The sequence below is a fragment of the Lissotriton vulgaris genome, chromosome 9 (assembly GCF_964263255.1).
Source record: "Lissotriton vulgaris chromosome 9, aLisVul1.2, whole genome shotgun sequence".
Lineage (NCBI taxonomy): Eukaryota > Metazoa > Chordata > Amphibia > Caudata > Salamandridae > Lissotriton > Lissotriton vulgaris.
The window spans coordinates 348,332,302-348,353,228 of NC_141697.1; the positions used below are offsets into that span (position 1 = coordinate 348,332,302).

At 47.7% G+C, this 20,927-nt stretch overlaps 1 protein-coding gene across 1 annotated transcript in view; it reads left to right on the forward strand.

Moving 5' to 3' along the window:
* The window catches only part of BTBD7 (BTB domain containing 7), a 420,230-nt gene that overhangs the window by 395,090 nt on the left and 4,213 nt on the right, over window positions 1-20,927 (forward strand). The window lies entirely within an intron of this gene.

Sequence of the window (20,927 nt, forward strand, 5' to 3'; positions counted from 1 at the left end):
GAAGATCACGGAGTCGTCATAGATCCTCCACCAGATCAAGGCGTCGCCATAGGAGGAGGGGGTCCAGGTCACGCACGGACTCTTACAGGACCCATACTTCCTACTCCCCGACCTTATCGGACTCTCCAGAGACCAGGATCTCTCCAGTGGACGACATTGCCACGTTCCAGGAGGTTCTCCTGAGGGGTGCTGCGAAGTTAGGTATCACGGTGACGGCTCCAACAACTACGACGTCCGTGATATTCGAGACGCTTCACAAGAAGCACTTGTCTCGCCCTCTTCTGCCTCTGGTGCCTGGATTGAAGGAACCTGCGGAGGAGCTGTTCCTCACGCCAGCGGTGGTGAAGGCCGCTCCGTCTCGGCTTCTGAAGAAGTACAGGGCCCCGGATTCGGACCCTGCATTCCTGAGAATGGATCCGGTACCGGATACGGTGATTGTGACGGCAGCCAGGAAATTACATTCTACCTCCCCATCATCCACTGTGCCGCCAGATAAGGAGAGTCGGTGGATCGACTCAGCAGGAAGGAAAGCGTGTGGGACCGCTTCCGCAGCCATGAAAGCTGCCAGCGATACAGCTCTGCTAGGCCGTTACGACCGGGCGCTGTGGAACTCCCTTCAACAGTTTGTGGAACTGCTACCGAGAGACAAGAGGGAGGACTTCCAGGAGATCCTCAAGGAAGGGATGCTGGTATCAAACCAGGTGATCAGTGCAGCGGCGGACACCTCCCTGTTGGCCGCACATGGTTACTGCCATGGAATCAACCAGCGGCGGCATGCCTGGCTACGGCTCACGTCACTCAAGCCGGAGGCCCTGCAGCGGGTGGCCAATCTGCCCTTTTCCGGAGAGACCCTTTTCGGTAAACACGCAGATGATGAGATGGCCCACATGAAGGCGGAGGCAGAGACCCTGACGGCTGTGGGCTTGGAGAAGCCCAAAGAGAAGAAATCCTTCAGGCCTTTCCAGAGGCGCTACGGCGCACAGGGAAGAGGACGAGGGCAGTCTTCGGGACAGCAGCAGCAACAACAGCAGCAGTTCCGGAGACCCTTCCAGAAACGTCAGAAGGGTAGAGGGGGACAACAGTCCTCTACCGCGAACAAGGGCCCGGCCGGGTCTCGACCCTGAGCGGTTACTTCCCCGTCATCCGTTACCCGCTCCGGTGGGGGGAAGCGTTCAATCTTTTCTGGCAGAGTGGAGAAAAATTACTCAGGACAAGTGGGTGCTGAATATTGTTTGCAATGGATACAGTCTTCGGTTCATCAGCCCTCCTCCAGCGATCCCTCCGGTCAGCTCGCAGTATCAACTGCGCGAGCTCCAGGCGGAGGCCGATATCCTGTTAAGGAAAAGGGCGATAGAAGACGTACCTCTGTCTCAAAGAGGAAGAGGTCTGTACTCCCGGTTCTTTCTGGTTCGCAAGAAGGACAAGAACGAGTTCAGGCCCATTCTGGACTTGCGACAGGCAAACAAGTGGATTCGCAGAGAAAAGTTTTGCATGCTGTTGTTGCATCAGATTTATCCTCAGTTGCAACAGGGGGACTGGCTTTGTGCCATAGACCTACAGGATGCGTACTTCCACGTACACATCGCGTACAAACAGAGGAAGTTTCTGCGATTTCAAGTAGGCACCAACCATTACACAGTGCTGCCTTTCGGGCTGAAATCTGCGCCCAGGACATTCTTTTTTTTTTTTTTTTTTAATTTTTGAAAACCTTTATTTGTGTAGATGGTTGCTTACAAATACGTGCCTACAACCCAGAGGCCGGCCACAAAACAAACTGGAGAGCACCAATATCAATAAAAGTACGTAGGGGTTACGCAATCCTACACCGTGCTGCGAGTCCATAATGCTAACTGAGTGTAACCCCCTGGCACAGGATCACAGAAGGTTAATTTTATAGTAAAGGATCGGTTGTATATTAGGCGTCCTGGTACACATGGCAGGGAGCAGAACCAACAACATTATAATAGGGTACCTGTAAATCTGTCATCAGAATAGTCCAAAGAGATCACGCCATAGATGCCCTTGCAATTCTTCTTCGGCCAGTGTCCACCCGCAACCTCATGTGCCCAATGACAAGCAGAACATCACTCTCATGATAATCAAATCATCAATGAGACGGATAAAATTGCAATCACTATACAATCCAACCCAAAAAGTAAAAGAAAACGAAAAAAACTGAAAAAAGGAAAAGGGGACTCCAAGTTGCTGTGCCCGCCCCACGGCAATAATTGCGATCAACAATCCAGACAGTAAACATTCTTAGGGGCGGGGCGGCTAAGTCAAGATAAGCAGAACCTAAAAGTATCATATTACACAGGAATACCCAATCCTCCCGCCCCAGGCCGTCACCCCCCGGGAATCATGCACAGTCATGGAGACCCAAGAAAAGGACACAAAGAGCCATAGAAACAAAACGCTATCTAATAGAACCCAACCCACCCACCCCACCCTGCACCCCTGCAGAAGGCTATGGCCTACGCCTCCCAGCAGCGTGCCTGTCGCCCTAAACATGAACCCGAAATATAGAAAGAGATAATGTAGGGAAAAAGAAAGAAAACAGATAAAAAGTGAAAGAGGAAAGCCAGGGGGGAGGATACTGTGGAACAAGGCGCACGGCCCCCACCCCCACCGCCCTTGCAAACAAGTAATACAGCCCAAAACGAAACTAGCACGTTTTCAGGTAGCCATACATATTAAGGATTCGACAAAATTATCACAATTGGAGGCAGTCCATAACTCCACACACCGAACAGCAGTCCTCCGGATCAAGAGCCGGGTTCATCCCAGTCCTTTCTTAGCTATCGCCACGATGTATGTCGAAATAGCGGGCATAGAACAAAGCGGAGAGAATAGGCCATGAAACGGCCGCTGAACGGCCAATGGAAGCAATCCATGGGATCTCCTCCGCCGATGGTAATGCAAAAGCTGTTTACGGCAGTCACGTACATCAGTGTCAATGGTCACCAGCAAATCTTCCCGCTTGCGAACCTGGACATCGTTACCCCCACCAAAATGCGGGAAACAGGCAGCAACCATCTCGGACCCATCCGCATCTCTGATAGACGGCCCGGGAGCAATGGCAGTCACCACATTATCTCGCCCACTAGAATCCCGGGCCAAGGTCACTTGCCAAATCTTCAGCGCTCGTAGCACGTCGCCAATCGTGGGTTCACGCTCCCCAGTGCAGGCCCCATCACAGTGCAGAGGCACAGCATCGACATCCCGGGGCGTTCCACAGCATACTGCATCAGCCGCCATTTTGTGAGTACAGCGCCGTCTTTTCGGAACCAGCTCATGGGGCGGGCTCACAGTCAGGGCCACCGCGGGATCCCCCTCAAGCATCCAAACTGCAACCTCGATGCAGAGATGAAGGCCACCAAAAGATGTGGACCCGCCACCGCTCCGCCGGAGCCACTTTCCGCCACCGAGCGATGAAGTTCGGAATGGCTGGGCAAGGCAACAAGGGGGGGAGCCACCGACACGGCGTCCCCCACACACAACTTGGACCATCGGACGGTAGTCCCAGGCGCGTTCAGTTGCCTCCGGCTTTTTCGCACAACGGCCTCTTCCGGCCGGCCTCCGTCCTCCGCCTGAGGCCGCCGCCGACACCGTCTCGCCGGCTACTCGCTGAAGGCAAGGCCCCGGTCTCCACACCCCGGAGGCCGCACTTCCTGGGAGGACGCCGCTGCGGACCCACTGAACGTCGGAGCCACCAGGACGGGTGGTAAGTATCAGCAGACCTGCATCTATAAAATGTTGTTGTTTTTGCGCAGGATGGGCGGCAGGATAAATGAGTTTGGGCAGGGAGGTCGGCGGAGCCGAGCTACCGTGCGGCCATCACGCTGTCGACAACACGTACAATGTTGCCCAGGACATTCTCGAAGTGCATGGCAGTGGTAGCGGCGCACCTCAGAAAGAACAAGGTGTTTGTCTACCCGTACCTGGACGATTGGTTGATCAAGGCCTCCTTCTCGGAAGCTCAAGCAGACTTCCAGAAGACGTGCGTTCTCTTGAAGAAGTTGGGGTTGCACATCAACATGTCCAAGTCTGTCCCGATCCCGGTCCAGTGCATTCAATACTTGGGAGCCACCATCAATACGTTGTCAGCAAGCGTGTCTCCTTCGGAGGAGCGACGGCGATCGATCCTTCGGAAGGCTCAGGCTCTTATGACCGCTCCATCTACAACAGTGAGGACGGTGTCTTCTCTACTGGGGTCGATGGCCTCTTGTATCTTCCTCACTCCTCATGCACGACTACACATGAGGCCTCTGCAGGAGTGCTTGGAGGACCAATGGGACCAGAGGAGAGGATCTTGGGACGACAAGATACGACTGTCTCTGCATGCTCTTCAGTCTCTGAAGTGGTGGTGTTCAGCGGAGAATCTCCTCAGAGGGGTTCCCTTCCACAAGGACATTCCTACTCAGACTATCGTGACGGATGCTTCTCTCCAAGGCTGGGGAGCGCATTCGGGAGACTTACAGATTCAAGGAACGTGGTCTCAGACGGAGTCCACGTATCACATCAATTTCCTGGAACTCAGAGCTGTTCACTTGGCTACTGATTTAAGTTAATTGGTCATTCAATTTTGCTGATGTCCTAGGTTCTTTATCCACATAGGTGTTTACCCTGCCCTAGGAATCTACATTGGTACCCAGGGGGTCCTTGTTTTTCTCACATACACTTGGCACTGAAGGCCTTTCATCCGTCCTTCCGGACCAACTCTCTGCTTGTACAGACGGACAATACGACCACAATGTATTACCTCAACAAGCAGGGGGGTCGAGATCGCGCACCATGTCTCGGGAGGCGCAGACGATCTGGCACTGGCTTCTGGCCAGAGGATTGACGATAACGGCTACCCATCTGCCAGGTGTGCAGAATGTTCAGGTGGACGCACTGAGCAGACTGATTAAGGAAAACTACGAATGGGTCATAAACGACGACGTACTAGAAGTCTTCGAAAGGTGGGGGACTCCAGACGTAGATCTGTTCGCCACCGCCGAAAACAGCAAATGCCGAGACTTCGCCTCCAGGTACTACCAGCAAGGGACGCTGGGGAATGCACTCTGGATCAACTGGTCGAACAGCTTTGTTTCCGCTTTTCCGCCCATTCCCCTGATTCCAACGGTGCTCATCAAGCTGTCCCGTTCCAGGGCACAGATGATACTGATTGCCCCGGAATGGCTCAGACAGTGGTGGATCACGGACCTTCTACACCGGTCCCTCCTTCCACACATACGGTTGCCGTGCAGGCCGGACCTTCTCACGAAGTTCGGGGGGCAGATGTTGCACCCCAACCTCTCGTCCTTGAGTTTGGCGGCATGGCTCCTGAAATAGTGCAATATGGCCATTTAAATCTGCCCGAAGATTGCATGGACATACTGAAGGAGTCTAAGAGACCTTCCACTCGGACTTCCTACGCTTACAAGTGGAAGAGGTTTTGTATCTGGTGTGTGTCCAGGAACTTTGACCCAACAACGTGCAAGGAAGATGTTATCCTTCCTTACCTTCTGCATTTGGCGCGGTCCGGCCTTAATGTTCATTCCATTAAGGTTCATCTCGCTGCATTGACGGCCTACAGGAAAAGCCCTTCACAGACTTCCTTCTTCCAGATCCCTGTGATCAAAGACTTTTTGGAATGCTTGAAGAAAGTGTTCCCTCCTGTCAGGCTTCCTTCGCCTTCATGGGAATTGAATGTGGTGCTGTCCAGTTTGATGAAGGAGCCTTTTGAACCCATTCATAAGGCTTCGTTGCAGCACCTGTCCTGGAAGGCGGCGTTCCTCGTGGCCATTACATCGGCCCGCAGGGTGAGTGAAATTCAGGCGTTGTGTTGTAATGAACCTTATACTGTATTTCATGCTGCTAAGGTTGTTATGCGTACTCACCCTAAATTTCTTCCCAAGGTTATTTCTGACTTTCATGTCAACCAAACTATAACTTTGCCTACGTTATTTCAGAATCCTTCATCTCCAGCGGAAAGGTCTTTACATTCCCTGGATGTTAGGAGGGTGTTTAAATTTTATCTGGATAAGACCGAAGATATTCGTAGGTCAGACCAATTGTTTATCAATTATGGATCGGTCAGGACGGGTCTTGCGACCTCTAAGCAATCCATCTCTAGGTGGATTGTGTCCTGCATACAACTATGTTACCAGAAAGCTAATAAGACCTTAGGAGGTAAGCCTAAGGCTCATTCCACCAGGGGCAAAGCTGCCACGATAGCCTTGCTCCGTAATGTGCCGATTGCAGAAATTTGCAAGGCCGCCACTTGGAAGTCGGTTCATACCTTTGCTAAGCATTACTGTCTGGACACTGATGCCAGGGCGGATGCTCAGGTTGGACAGGCTTCACTGCGGAATTTGTTCGCACAATAGTGGTGTTGGTTTCTTTTCTCCACCGCCGCTTTGGTGTGGGGATGGGCTTGCCATTCTATTCACTAGATTATGACTATACACAGAGATCCCCTACTACAGAAGGAGTAGTTTCTTTTCTGTAACTCCAGTTCTGTAGCAGGGGTATCTCGGTTATAGTCATATGCGCCCGCCCTCCTCCCCGGTGGAGACAGATATTTATGTAAGGAATGCTACAGGTCTGGCGTGTTACGCCTTCAAAAAGAACTGAAAGTAAGAGGGACCTGCAGGGCATTCTGGGATACTGTGAAGTTCTGGAAAGTTCTCTTAAAGGCACTGTATCCTATTCTGAGCCACATAATGGCAGCCTATGGGGCTTGTCTGTCCATGTCTTCCTCTCTATCATCCAGAGGAGTTTTTTTTGCTGAAGGCAAGGGAACAGGCTTTGCGGTTTTGTGGATTTTTGGTGGAATTTCTAGCTGAAGTACTGGACAGTGTAGCCTGTGATAGGCTGCATTATATGTCTTTAAATTCTCTTTTTTTTTTTTTAAATTTTTGAAAACCTTTATTGCACAATGTCATGAAACAAATACGGGCCTACAACCATCCGGCCGGCCTCGACAATAATTGGAGCACATCAGCAAACAATACGGCACCGCAGTAGTTCGTCAAACAAAATACAGTCGACTTAGGTTACACTGGAGAGATACGTACTACTGGGGAGCAGGAGAAGTGAAGGTTTATTTTTAAAAGTTTTTTATAAAGAATATTAAACTGTAAAGACTAGAACGGATCAAGGACCAAACATACCAACCAAAACTGAAATGGGCGACGCACAGCAAAGAGATCCAGCGAGCAAGGAGACAACATCAAAATGGCGGCACCAAAACAGTACACAAGGATTGGTAATCGCAGAATACGTTGTGTGCCAATTGCTACCCACCCCCTTACAACTAACGCCATTGACCCAAAAAAAAAGGAGAGAAAAAGGAATGTAGAAATAAGAGAAAAATGAAGGCCCATAGAAACCAAAACGGACAAAATAATATCCCCCCCCCCCACCCCCCACCCTACACGCATGCAGAGGCTACGGCCTACCCCCCCCCCACCCCCCCCACCCCCCCCTCCCTAGCAGTGTGCCTGTCGCCCAAAAAAGAGTACCCGAAATAAAGAAGAAGAAAGAGAGAAGAAAGAAAAAGGGAAACATGTATTACCGGAGGAGGGCCAACCATATGCACCCGAAACAGCCATCATGAATATTATCGGCCACCTCACCCCCGACCCCTAATCGAAACATAGCCAACGTTCAGCTCCCCCGTCTATCCATCACAGTCTTAGCAATGCGGGCAACGGTAAGTAAGAAGGGGAAAAGCAGAGTCAACCTTGTCCTTTGCGATCCAATGTGCCAGTGAGGTACAGTAGCGAAGTAGCCCTACGGAACAGGAGAAGCAGCCGGAATGACCACAGCGAGACAAGGCACCGTCCACCAATATCCACCCGACGCAGGGCAATGTGATCCATAAAGGTACAGTACAGGCAAGCAAACAGCAACAGTCCTCCAAAGTTAGGCAACCCAAGCATAAGCAACACGTCCAGAATAAGAGTGCCAGTCTCGCCAATAGATCCCGATGGAGGTACCAGACATGGCGTCCAAAGGCGATCCCCCAGCGTCTGTACAAGTGCAGGAAGCATACTTTCCTCCATTGCTGCGACAGGCAGCGTCGCGATGTTTGGCTCTCTCACCCTCAGCGCCTCCACGCATCTCTGAAGAGGCAGCTCGCAACAGTCGAGCCCAGGGTGCGGCGAAGTGCTCCGCACGCGAGCGCCAGCTCGGCCAGTCGAGGAGAGCGGGGGCAAAATGTCGTCCATTCGGCCCTCCAGGTCCCGGGCATTGCAACACAAGGCATCTCGCAAACCAGCCAAAGCACTCAAGACATCGCCGATATTCAAGGGCGCCTCGGTAGAGGATGATACTGCAGCTTCCTGCACATGGGGCTCGCAGGCATGTGGCAACCCTCGATCCCGATCGCCGGCATCCCTTCCTAGCTGCCGGTCATCAAATCGGCTCCCCGACAAGCACAGCCAGGGCGTGGGGACCAGGGAAGCACCCTCCATTCCAGCGCCGCGTATGACGGCAATACAGAGTCGGTCGTGGCAGGCGCCCACGGCAAAGACCGGCTCGTCAATTGCAAGCGCTAAGCACTCCGCCCAAAATGGCCCCCTCCACTCCGCTTGAAGACAAGAAGACTCACAGGATCATCCGGGGAGAGGGATACAATTGTTGCAGCGGCGGCGAGGAAGCCGTGAAAGCGTGGAAATCCAAAGAAAGATTGTTGCGCTATTGCGGAAGACCCAGAACTTCTGCCGCGTCTCGCCGGCCGATTCCGCCCTGCCCTCAATGGCCAATGTTGTCGTTGTCCGGCCGGGCGCAGCCGAGAACAAAGGACCGGTCCCCTTCGTCAATCACCAGCAGGAGAACAGGGCGTCCTGTCACTCCCATCGCAGGGAGACCGACCGGGAGCACATCGTTGGAACCAGTGCCGCTTCCCGAACCCGTTACCGCACCACAGTTACAAAATAGCACACAGGAGAAGAAGCGGTACGGGAGGGAAGCGGACGGGTCCGCGGAGCCGAGGGTTCAGGCGGCCATCACGGTTGCTGGCTAGGCTCCTCCTCTTAAATTCTCTCTTAAGTGTCTGTGCAGTTCTGCATTTTTTCGACACTTTAAGAGATTATTTTTGATTGCTCCGGGGTCCACGCATATGGGCGGGACTATTCACTAGATTATGACTATAACAGAGATACCCCTACTACAGAACTGGAGTTACAGAAAAGAAACTACTCCATCTTGGGAATTCCGGTGAGTATGGCATTGCCATAGTCGATGCGAGAAAGAACAAGGGATTGAACTGCTAGTTTGAAATCATTGATAGGGATGAAGGGCTTGATTTTCTTAAGGTGGTGGAGAGTGAAGAGGGCTCCTTTGGCAGGATTATTGATGTGTACCTTGAGGGTTAGGAGGTTGTCAAGAGAGATCCCTAGTGATTTTACTGAGGAGGACAAAGATAAGGAGCAGTTGAGGGCGTTAAGGTCAGAGATCCAATTCTGAATGGGGAGCTGGTTATTTTTAGGGGAAAAGAGATACATTTCAGTTTTTTTAGGGTTAAGTTTGAGGTGGTTCATGTGGAACCAGGCTTGAATCTTGATGAGGGCGTTGTTGATGTCAGCATGAGTTTTAATCTTATAATAGAGTTGGGTGTCATCGGCATAGAGATGGTAGTTGATCCCGGCTTGTTTAAGAATGAGTGTGAGGGTTTCCATGAAAAGGTTAAAGAGAGTGGGAGAGAGGATGGATCCTTGCGGAACTCCTAAGGAGATGGAGGTAGGGTTAGATAGGCAATTTTGAATTTTGATTGGTTGAGAACGGTGTTGTAGGTATGAGAGGAACCATTTGTGTGTCGTACCATTCAGGCCGAATTGATCTCTAAGAACATTTAGTATAGCAGAGTGGTTAACAGTATCAAACGCTGCAGAGAGATCAAGGCGGATCAGCAGGCTAGATTCACCATTGTCTAGTGAGTGGTGGATGTCTTCAACCATGTTTAGCATGGCGGTTTCAGTGCTGCATCCTTTCCTAAAACCAGATTGGAAGGGGTCTAGTGAGTTAAAGTGTTCAATGTGTCTATCTAGTTGGATAAGGACAGATTTTTCCAGGGCTTTAGAAAGAAGGGGAAGGTTTGAGATGGGACGAAGGTTGAGGTCATTTGTGTCTGCCAAAGGATTTTTGATAATGTGGGTGATTTGGCCTAGTTGCAGTGAAGTGGGGACACAGCCGGTGGCAAGGGAGCTGTTGATAATAGAGGTCCAGGAAGGGGTGATGATGTGTTTGAGGTTTTGGACAAGTTTGGAGGGGAGAGGGTCTTTGGTGTGGGAGGAAGGCTTGAGTTTGGAAATGATGTTAAAGACGTCTCTTTCAGTGACTGGCTGGAAGTTAATCCAAGTGGCATTATTTTTAGTAAGAGAGTTAGGATGATTGGAGTCCAGGAAAATGGAGGGCATGTCTATCTCGATCTTGCCCAGCCAAGATCGAGAAAAAAAGGAGCCTGCTCTAAGCCAAAATGGCCAGCGTCCTGCAAAAAAAGAAAGACTTTGAAGAAAGTCCCAAACAATGTTGAATCCCAATTAAGTCTTCGACTTCAAAGGATCAAGGAGACTAAGGACTCAAGGAAATAGAGCCGCCTTTAACTCCTAAACCCCCAAGAAGATCGAGAACCAGAATTGTTCCAAGAGAAGGAAGAGCATTTCTACCAGGGTTCAGAGGCTTCAGAATGCTAAGACACACAATGACAAGATCTGGAAACACTCACCAGAAGAAGGGATAGACACTTATCCTTCAAGACCCTCATCACCCGATGATATTGAAATATATAACAAGGTAATAAAGAAGGCAGTAGCGAGATATGGGGTACAGTTGGAAGAGGAGAGACAACAATCATGTTTTCTACTAGATAGTCTTTTGCCTACACAATCAAGGAACCCATGTTTTACCTATGCTCCCAAGTGTTTTGGGTCAAGGAAAGGAGGCTTTTAAAGGTTCCCCCAGCAAGTAAGTGGCCTGTCCAAGTTCACAACGGACACTCAATAGAAGGCATCCAAGAGTGCAGACCTAAGAATACACAAGGCAAGAATAGCTAATCAAACACACTTAACACCAGTAGGGGGAAGAATAAAGGATTTCCTCCAGGAGTGGAGAAATGGGTTTTAAAACTAATACAATTCGGATATTGCATAGAATTAAACAAAACACCTCCATGCAAAGGACCAAAGAAAAAGGTACATTCAAAGGAGGAAACAGCCCATCTACTCAAGGAGGTAGAGGAAATGCTGTCACAAGATGCTATAGAGTTAGTGCCAAGACTAGAAAGAAACAAGGAAAACTACTCAAAATATTTCCAAATTCCAAAGATAGATGGGTCACTCAGACCAATTCTGGACCCGAGGTTTATAAAGTCCATAAGAACGCAAAAATTAATGACTACAGTGCAAGAGATAATACCGCAAATTCAAGTTGAGGATTTCATAACAACAGTAGATTTAAAGGTTGCCTATTTCCACATTCCCATGAACGTAAGCCTCAAGACATTCCTCAGATTTGTGTTAGACACAAAACACTACCAGTTCAAAGTTCTGGCTATTGGAATAAAATTAGCACCAAGAGTATTCACAAAGTGTATAGCAATAGTAGGGGCACACCTTCGAAGGCAGGCAATATACGTTTATCCCCTACCTGGATGACTGGCTGGTAAGGACAAACTCGTATAAGAAATGCAAAGAGGACAAGCAGAAAGTAATAACGCAATATCAGCTAGGGTTCGGAATACACATGGAGTAATCCTGACCCGAACCAGAACAGGAGAAAATGTTCTTCGGGGCCAAAATAAATTCAATACATAAGAAAATACCCCAGAAAGAAGAGAACAGTAGCGCTATTAAAGAAGATACAGCTGTACCTGAAGGGGCAAGCTCTGACAGTGAGGACGGTAGCAAAGCTGCTAGGAATGATGGCTTCTTGCATCCCTTTGAGACAAAACACGAGACTCCACATGAGAACACTTCAGGAATGGCTACAAAATCAATTGTCACAAACGGGGAGTTGGGAAGATCTAGTGTTGGTCACACAGAAGGATAGAGGAAGAGATATCGTGGTGGAATAGAGCACAGATAACACAAGGAGGAACATTTACACAACCAACTTCAACTGTGACCATAACAGCAGACGCCTCACAGAGGGGATGGGGAGCACACATGAACAGTCTTAGTCAAGGGAGTCTGGAAGGACCAGAATGCAGTACAACACATCAACATCCTAGAACCGGGTACTCCAATATGTGTTTTGGAGGACTGGTTCCATGCCAGATTATTAATATAACTACATTTATCTAAATGTGGGTATGCAAAAAATCTGGAATGTATCTGGCTCTCCAGGATCGACATCCTAGTCTTAAACACCTTTCAGAGAGAGTTATATGGAAGATCGGTATAGATCCAGACTTTCAACACAACCACCATGTTTTATATAAACAAACAGGGAGGGACACAGTCTCTACTTCCGTCAAGACTAGCACAAGAGATTTGGATCGGGGCTGTTCTAAGGTAGATGGAGATTTTGGTGACCCACCTGCCAGGGAAGGACAGTGTTGAAGCAGACGGGTGTCATGGTCTCACGAGTGGGAACTGAACCAAGCAGTACTCATAAAAAAAATTCAAAGATGGGAAACACCAGAAATAGATCTGTTTGCAACTTCCCAGTACGCGAAATCCAACATGTTGCCCCCTCACCCTATACCGGTATGAGTATAGGGTGAGGGATGCCGCTTTTGGGTGGAGGTTGAGGGGTGTGCTTTTGTGAATTTACAGTTAGTGCAGGGTTAGTTGTGTGTATAGTGCATGCCAGAGGATGTGAGTCTGTACGAGTGAATAGTGAATGGAGTTTCATGTGGGGGTAGTCGGTGGTCGCAGCTGTGACATCTAGCTTGCTCCCTGCTACTCCTGGCACTTCCTTTGCAACCCCTGGCCTCTCCTTTGCAACCCCTGGCCTCAGAGGAGGCAGCCATTTCCCTCCTCTGAGGCCAGGGGACACAAAGGAAGTGTCTGGAGTAGCAGGGAGCAAGCTAGAGGTCATAGCTGAGACCCCGGACTACCCCAAATGACATCCATGATTTTCAATTGTATACTTGCAGGGTAAGCAGTCTGCCTGTGTGAGAATAAGAAGTGTTCAGTTTGTAAGCAAAGTGTATTTTGAGTGCAGGTTGAATAGTGTGTATTGTGAGTGTTGGGTTGAGGTCTATCTACCTTTTGTGAGTACAAAATGAGCAGATTGCTTGTATGCAATGTTGGTGCAGGGTGAGTTGTATGCATTGGGAGTTCAGGGTGAAGAGATTGCTTGCAGGGTATCAAATGAGTGGTATGCATGTGTGTAAGGTGAGTCTGGTCTGTGTGAGTAGTCTGTGTATATGTACAGTGAATAATGTGCCTGAATGCGGCGTTTCAATGTGTTTTAGTGTATCTATGCAGGGTAAGCAAAGTGCTTGAATGTTGGGTAAGCGATGTGTCTGTGTGAATGTAGGTTAGGTGGTATATCTTTGTAAGTGTAGGGTGAGTGGTGTGCTTTGTGAGTGCTGGGTGAGTAATGTGCCTCAGTGCAAGTTCTCAAGTGTGTTTTGAGAGTGCAAGATAAGTGTTGTCTGTATAAGTACAGGGTGTAGTACATTAAAGCCAGACCTATTGGGATTGCCAATGCTTCTTAAACAATTTAGCAGGAAAATGGGTTTTCAATTCACTCTTTAATATTTAAATTGTTGTGCAGGTGTCCTTTCTGGTCTCAATAGAAAGTAGTATCATATTTGCTAGTATCGCTCAGTTGCGCACACAAACAAGAAATGTGCGCACACAAACAGGCCACTGCTGCACACACATAATAATTAGAGGCAAACCTGATTGCACGTCCAAAGAGGATGCCGGCTCCCACGTAGAATTTAAATATTGTGCTCACACACTTGCGAACGCATCTTTTGAACCAATACACAAGGCCAAAGAAGAGGATCTCAGAGCACTCAAAAGTCAGAAGTTGAGATTGTGATTTCAACATGTTACACATCCATCTATGCCAAGGCGTGCAAAAGATTACACAGGAGTACCCTCCCTCAGAGAGTATGGTAGGACAAACACATAATGCCCCAGACTCCACACAAGTCAGTGGGGCACCACAAGACTACATACTTGGGGATTTCTCAACCTAATTTTGATATAGCATATAGACAACTACATATGACCCGTCCTGATGAAGTCTGCTGCTACAGTTATAGCATTAGATGAAACACTTGTTGGCACAATGAACTAAATGGATGTGTAATAAAGAACTTTTATTGAAACCACAATTTCAGCTTCTGACTGGAGTGCTCGAAGATCATCCTCTTTGACATTTGGAATTCTTCCAGCAGAGATAAACTTGGTGGCTATTCCTACTCCTAGAGCACCAGATACTTTTATTTATTTATTTATTTATTTTAAACATTTCTAAAGCGCAACATATACCCGTGGGTGTCTTGGCGCTGTGACTTAGGCTAGCGATCTCTGGTTAATCATGGTATCTACCTTAGGGAAAGTTTGTACTGGACAGTTATTGGTCAAATAGCCATGTTTTTACAAGTTTTCTGAATTGAAGTAATGAGGGTGCCGATTTTAGTTCCATTGGAAGCGTGTTCCAAAGTTTGGCTGCGGAGTTAATGAAGCATCGGTCGCCCCATTTAACAGTCCTAGTTCGTGGCACAGCCAGAAGAAGTCTCTGTTCCGATCGAAGAGATCTTTTCGGGAGGTAGTGGCATAGTTTCTGTTTAAGAAACGCTGGGCCCTGACCCTTGAGAGCTTTGAAGGTGAGACACAAGGTCTTGAATCTGATGCGATTTCTCACCGTTAACCAGTGGAGGTTTCTTATTGCTTGTTTAGTGGACTGAAATCTGGGGATGCCTGCTAGCAGCCTTGCAGCAGCATTTTGAATAAGCTGCAGTTTGGCCACCACCCTTGCCTGCGCGTTTACAAAGAGTCCGTTACAATAGTCAAGTGATGAGACTTTTGCACGTTCTCAAAAAAGCTATCGAACAGTGTTTAGTTGCGTCTTCTGTGATAGTGTGCGCTATCTTCCCCAGCCACTACACTTATATGCTTTTTGTTTTCACAAGGCTGCGCTACAATTGCTCACACTAAAGACTGCTTGTTTTAGTGGCCATAACATCACTACACAGTGAGTTACAAGCTCTCGCGTTACAGGAACCTTACTACCAAGTTCTCAAACACAGAATTCCTTGGGCTAATTCAACAACAATACTAAAACATGTCTATTTAAATAATAGCAGTGACACTAGAAGTGGAAGAATACAGAAATATTTATTATGAAATAAATTCATTAAAATTTGAAGCTGGCCATTAACACAACATACTAACTGCAATCAATCATCCATTCATTCATACCTCACTCTGAAGTTTTTTTTACACATTTGTCAGCATATTGAATTAATTAAATGTCTGACCACAATACAGTACACAATGATTTTTTAAAACATACATTCACATGGGTTAGACTAATAGGGTGGTTTCCGAGATGTCTCAACGTGCGTTTCGAAGGTAACCTGCTTCCTCAGGAGAGCCACCTCCAAATAATTTTTTCGAATAAAGATGTCACAATACGTAAGACAAACGTCTTGCCAATGAAACTTGTGGCCCAAGTATGAGCACGTCCTAATAACTGTACACAGTCCTAAATCGTAGAGCAGAGCATAGTGATGGAAATATAACCTGATGGAATGATGCTGGAAGCAGAGATCCTGCAGATGCCCTTAAAGAAGCTTGTGTAGTTAAATGGGGGTGAGCTGTCATTCCCTGGAGTAGCTTGATTGAGGTTAAAAGATTCCTCGATTAGATGGATCCAGACGTGCTGCTCAGAAACCATACTGGCAGTGTCGGATAAAGGAGCTGTCAACATGTTTTAGTATTGTTGTTGAAGTAGCCTTAGGAATTTCACAGTATGTATTTCCCTGCCTAGGTGTACTTCACATTAGTATCACGGGGCCCCTTGTCTTTACAGTAACTCAAACACTGAATTGTCATGAGAACTGATCCACAATTCATGCCAAAGTTTATCTCACAGTTCCACATGAACCAAAGTATTCAAATACCACCCCTTTCAAAAACCGAAATGGCAAGCAGAGGGACAATTACACACTCTGGATGCTAGAACTGCGTGATGTATTGCATCGAAAGGGCAACAAAACAACTCTTTGTATTATTTGCAAATAGTTTTCTAGGAAGACTGGTTACCAAGAACACAATTGCATGATGGATAGAACAGACTATTCATTTGTGCCACAAGAATGCAGGATAGACATTACAAAACACTCCTGGTGCACATTCAACAAGAAAGAAGGGAGCAACCATTGCTTTTCTAGCAGATACTTCCCTACAAGATACTTGTATGGCAGCAACATGATCATCAGGGCACACGCTCACAAGATGCTATCGTATAGATATTCAAATGAACAAGGAAGCGCAAGTAGGAAAAAGGGGCTTACAACATCTATTTTCAAATCAATGCTTATCTTCAAAGCAACCACCACTGTAGTAACAAACTGCTTCCTAATCTATGCACAGCATATGAATATAGAAGTCATGCTGCAAAACGTTTAGTTTCTTACCTGTAGGTGTAATTTTGCAGCTTGAAGAATTTTCTGGATTCACAAGCGAATCCCCCTCCCTCGCCGCGAAGATGAGGGGACAAAAGCTGTGAGAAAAAAAATCCGAAGATGGTTACCAAAGGTGTGAGCTTCTTAAGGAAGCACGAGAACGTCACAAGGGGTACCAATTGGAGGTACATTGACGCCCACCAACAACAAAAGACAAAAAATAGTAGAAGAAAAAAATGTTTTAGGAGAATTCTCCACCCAACCGCTAGATGGCCGAATAATGTACAGCATGTGAATCCAGAAAATTGCAAAACTACATAGACTGGTTAGAAACTGTTACCCGTATTCTCATTTCTCCATCAAGAATATCTTTATTGAATTGATCCACATCCTAACCAGCTCATTGAGTAATACTCCTAGTGATGGATTTGGAATTCAATGGACCCATTGTACTAGTTTGCTCTACCAAAAGATCTGAGCTTTACAGTTTCTGCACTGCAATATCGTGCTGTAGAGTTACACAGTGGCTACATTTAAGGAGCAGATCAGCCTATGTTCCCAGTTTACATCAAGACAATTTTTCAATATAGAAGGAGATTCTAATTTATTTTTATTACTTGCTTATTTTATGTAATAAGTTGAATTACTTAAACATAGAAAAAGTACCCTTTAGTCAGCTTTTGGGTTTAAAAAGAAGTTTAGTTTGTTGTACGGTAGTGTGCTTCGGCTCAGAATTCCAAATATGTAATGATGAATTCCAAATATGTAATGAAGAACCGTACTGTCATCTGGATCCCTAATGGGCAGATTTCTTTTTTGTCATAGGCGAACTTGAATCAATCATGTGCGCCAGGACATAGGCCTGTCTCACAGATTGCGTTCTTGTTGGACTTGGAGGTGTGCCTAAAGCACTACCCTACCGCCTTCACCAGGAGTTAAGCAGCACAAGCGTGGTGTGGCAGCAAACCCTTTAGTGATCAGTAGTAGTAAACACGTCCTTTTTCAACCTGTCACTGGAGTGAGGTTTACAGGCTCACTCACTGTTTTTAAACGTTTTGCTGCTGTGTGCTTTACTCAATCTTGGCCTACATCAGGTAGATGTGGAGTGCTGCACTGCACAGGAGTAATGCATCTTCTCTTAATTTATTTGTGCATGGGAAGGGTATAGTGCAGGGATAGAGCAGTCCTGTCAAAATGTGTGGTTAGTGCATGTACATATGCCTGCAAGGAATGCATTAAATGAACGCTATAGTGCTGTTCAGTGCGTGCGCAATGAAAGCATGTGCTTGGGTGTATGTATGCTTGTGTGAAGTAAAATACATGAAGGGTGAAGTGTTGTGCAGTGCATTTGTTGAGTGCCTGTGCTGACAGTGTGCTTGTAAATTGCACACCTTGGTACAACACAGAATAGCTACAGTACTACACAGTGCTCGCAGACTGACTACATCTGTTTCTATAGAGGCACAATCGGCGGCGGCTCCTCTGCAGTGGCAGAGAAGCGATGCCCCACTGCCTGGCTAAGAGCCAGCAAACGAAAAGAAAAACGATGTCATTGTTTTATTTTTCCTTTTCTGGCACTGAGAAAACTTGTGCAGGTGGATGGGTGTGGGATGGGCCTTAGTAAGCTCACTTGTGCAGGGGTTCGCCCTTCTTATTGCACTAATCCTTTAGACTGACAAAGAAGAAATTGGCACGGAAGCTGTAATATCAAATGAGAGAGTTTATTAAACCTCATGAAGGTGGAACTACATCTATACACAACCCTCATGCAATGTGCGAGGCAGGACACAGAGTACAGAAACCGTGGCGCCTTTATACCATAATATTTGCAGAGTAGGCATGAAGCTCAAAAGGAGGCGGTACAATTGTTCACACAAATTGTCATTTGTACATATATGAACACATGAGAATTGCTTGGTCAACCAGGTGGGAGGAGCTACACAACTGCTGACATTAGCTAAAATAGTCTGACAGTTACGATTAACTGAGCCTGCACAAGGCTCTAGCTCAGTGCTGAAACAGTTAACTATACTTGATGACTTCAGCAGAATACAAGGGCAGACAACAGTAAAGACCGAAAAGCACGTGGCGAGCATATGGCTAACTAAAATGGCTGCCACAAACAAAATGGCTTAAGCTCATGCTAACGGCGGTCACTGACAACTTCCACATGGGGAGAAGGAGTGCTATGTGCCTTCCCTAAGTGCACATATGTGTTTGACCGGCTATCTCAGGCCGACCAAAACATACGTGTTCTTAGGTTTCTCCAGCCCGGCTGCATTAAACAACTGGGCTGGAGAAAGCCCTACAGGCTCCCTGGTCTGAGCGGAGCTTCATTCCAGCCTGCTCAGACCAATCCCTGCGCTGCTTTCACACAAGAGCAGCGCAGGGATTTCAGGGAGTCCCTCACACGGCCCCAGTGCTTGTTTGGACTATGAAGGACGAGGCATGCAGCAGCTCCAGGGAAGTATTTTTTTTTTTAATTGTTTTTATTATTAAACACCGTCAACACATGTTTGCTTCCCCCCACGGTCTGCTGCACACCCTCCAACTGCTCCACCACCTCTTTATTGTGGTGGCCGCTACTGGAGAGTAAGAGTGCTGTGAATGTACACAGAGTGCAAGGGTGTCTGCAATGGTACATTACATGGAGGACCCTGGATTCCGTTTTGGGAAGCCAAGTCCTGCCTGTTGAAGACATGAGGAGTAGAGGCATCCCCCCAGATATGTGTGTATTGCTGTATTCCTCAGAGCTGGGTGGTACATACACTGGAGGAAGAGATCCCCCTTACCCTTAGAAAGGTTGCTCTTTGAGTCAGTGATAGATCACAAGGAATGAGTCTGGACACATCTCAGTAAGGTAATGGGGCAGATGAGGGAATCAAAGAATAGGACTCTGAGCCTGGGATTAACCTTTTGATGCATAATTCACTTTGGCTGACATCCAGATGTGAACTGCGGACACTTCTGTGAATTGTGTTGTGTGCCAATCCGCCTCGCAGTAATGCCTGATTTGACAGACATCCTTTCAAGAGAAAAAAAGAAAGACTAGTGAACAAATCAAAGGAAGCAGAACTCCAAATCACAGTTGGTGCCTTGCAATGGACTATAAGAAGGGGAAGTTGAGACCCCAACAGTATAATCTACTAAGCAGCCAGACTGGCTCTGAGCATGGGAAGCTCTGCAAGACTTCTGCCTGTGATTTCTGCAAAGGCCTAGTAGTCTCTTTTGGTGAGGGGACATCACCCAGGAAAACCAAGATCTCTACCCCTGGAGCACCAGCGCCTGCCCACTTGCCATAACCAGTGTGCCACGTTAGGCCAAGAGAGGAGTGTTGGAGGGAACAAGGTCCATTGGGAAGCCCTACTGAGAGGACTAGCATGGCGAGGTATGAGGGAAACTGCTGTGCACCGATCAGGTCCTTGCCGATGTGCAGAGGTGATCTGGGGGCCCGTACGTTGGGAGAGGGCTGCTGTGACCTGAGCCAAATCTTGAGCAATCTTGCAGGAAGCGCCATGCCCCCACCGCCTCATTGCGATGACTCTGTATGCCAGAAGGGGCCGCTGCTTAACGATTTGTTGCCCGAAGTGTCAATTCTTATTACCGCCTTAATCTCCGACCCTGTGTGCCCGAAGCGCTGCTATGTTGAGTCAGAGTGCTGAGGGGATGTCTGAGCCTCAGCGGGGAGAAACATGGCGGTATGCTAGGAGTAGCTGCCGGTACACTCTTTTTAAGAAGTTCACATCGTTACCTGTATTGAAGATTGGGCTGTGTCTGTCTGTGTCAAGTCCGCACACCAAGGCCTGCACTTGACTGATTCCTTGAAGACCCTCAAGTACGTTGCCGAAGACATTGCATACTCAGCCCCAGCACATATTCCCATGGTGAAAAGAGTGACTCAACTCTTCTTCAAGAATCAGGATCAGCTCCGATTACTGGGACAAACCAGGAGCGTGACTCGAGGGAGAGATCCTGTGCCTGCCGAGTGCGGACGTGTGCACAGCCGGCAGCCTGACTTCTCATTGATCTGGATTTGTGAGTGCCTGTGAAGAAGGCACTTGTTGCACCGCTGAACATTTCCATACTGCGGTAGTGGGTAAGACTTGAACTGGGCCTGTGGGAAGCCGGGGGACTCACTGCTAACAGTGCTGTCACCCAAGACACTTTTTGACTAATTCGTGAACAGTTAAAGGGGGACTCCAGTGCAACTTATTAGTGAGCATTCCCTGGATGTGGCCACCAGTAAATGGGGATAAACCAGACCGCATTATAAGGAAGAGGGTGGGACAAGGATTTGCCTGACAAGTGTTAGAGCTCCGACCTCAATGAGATTGTGTTATTG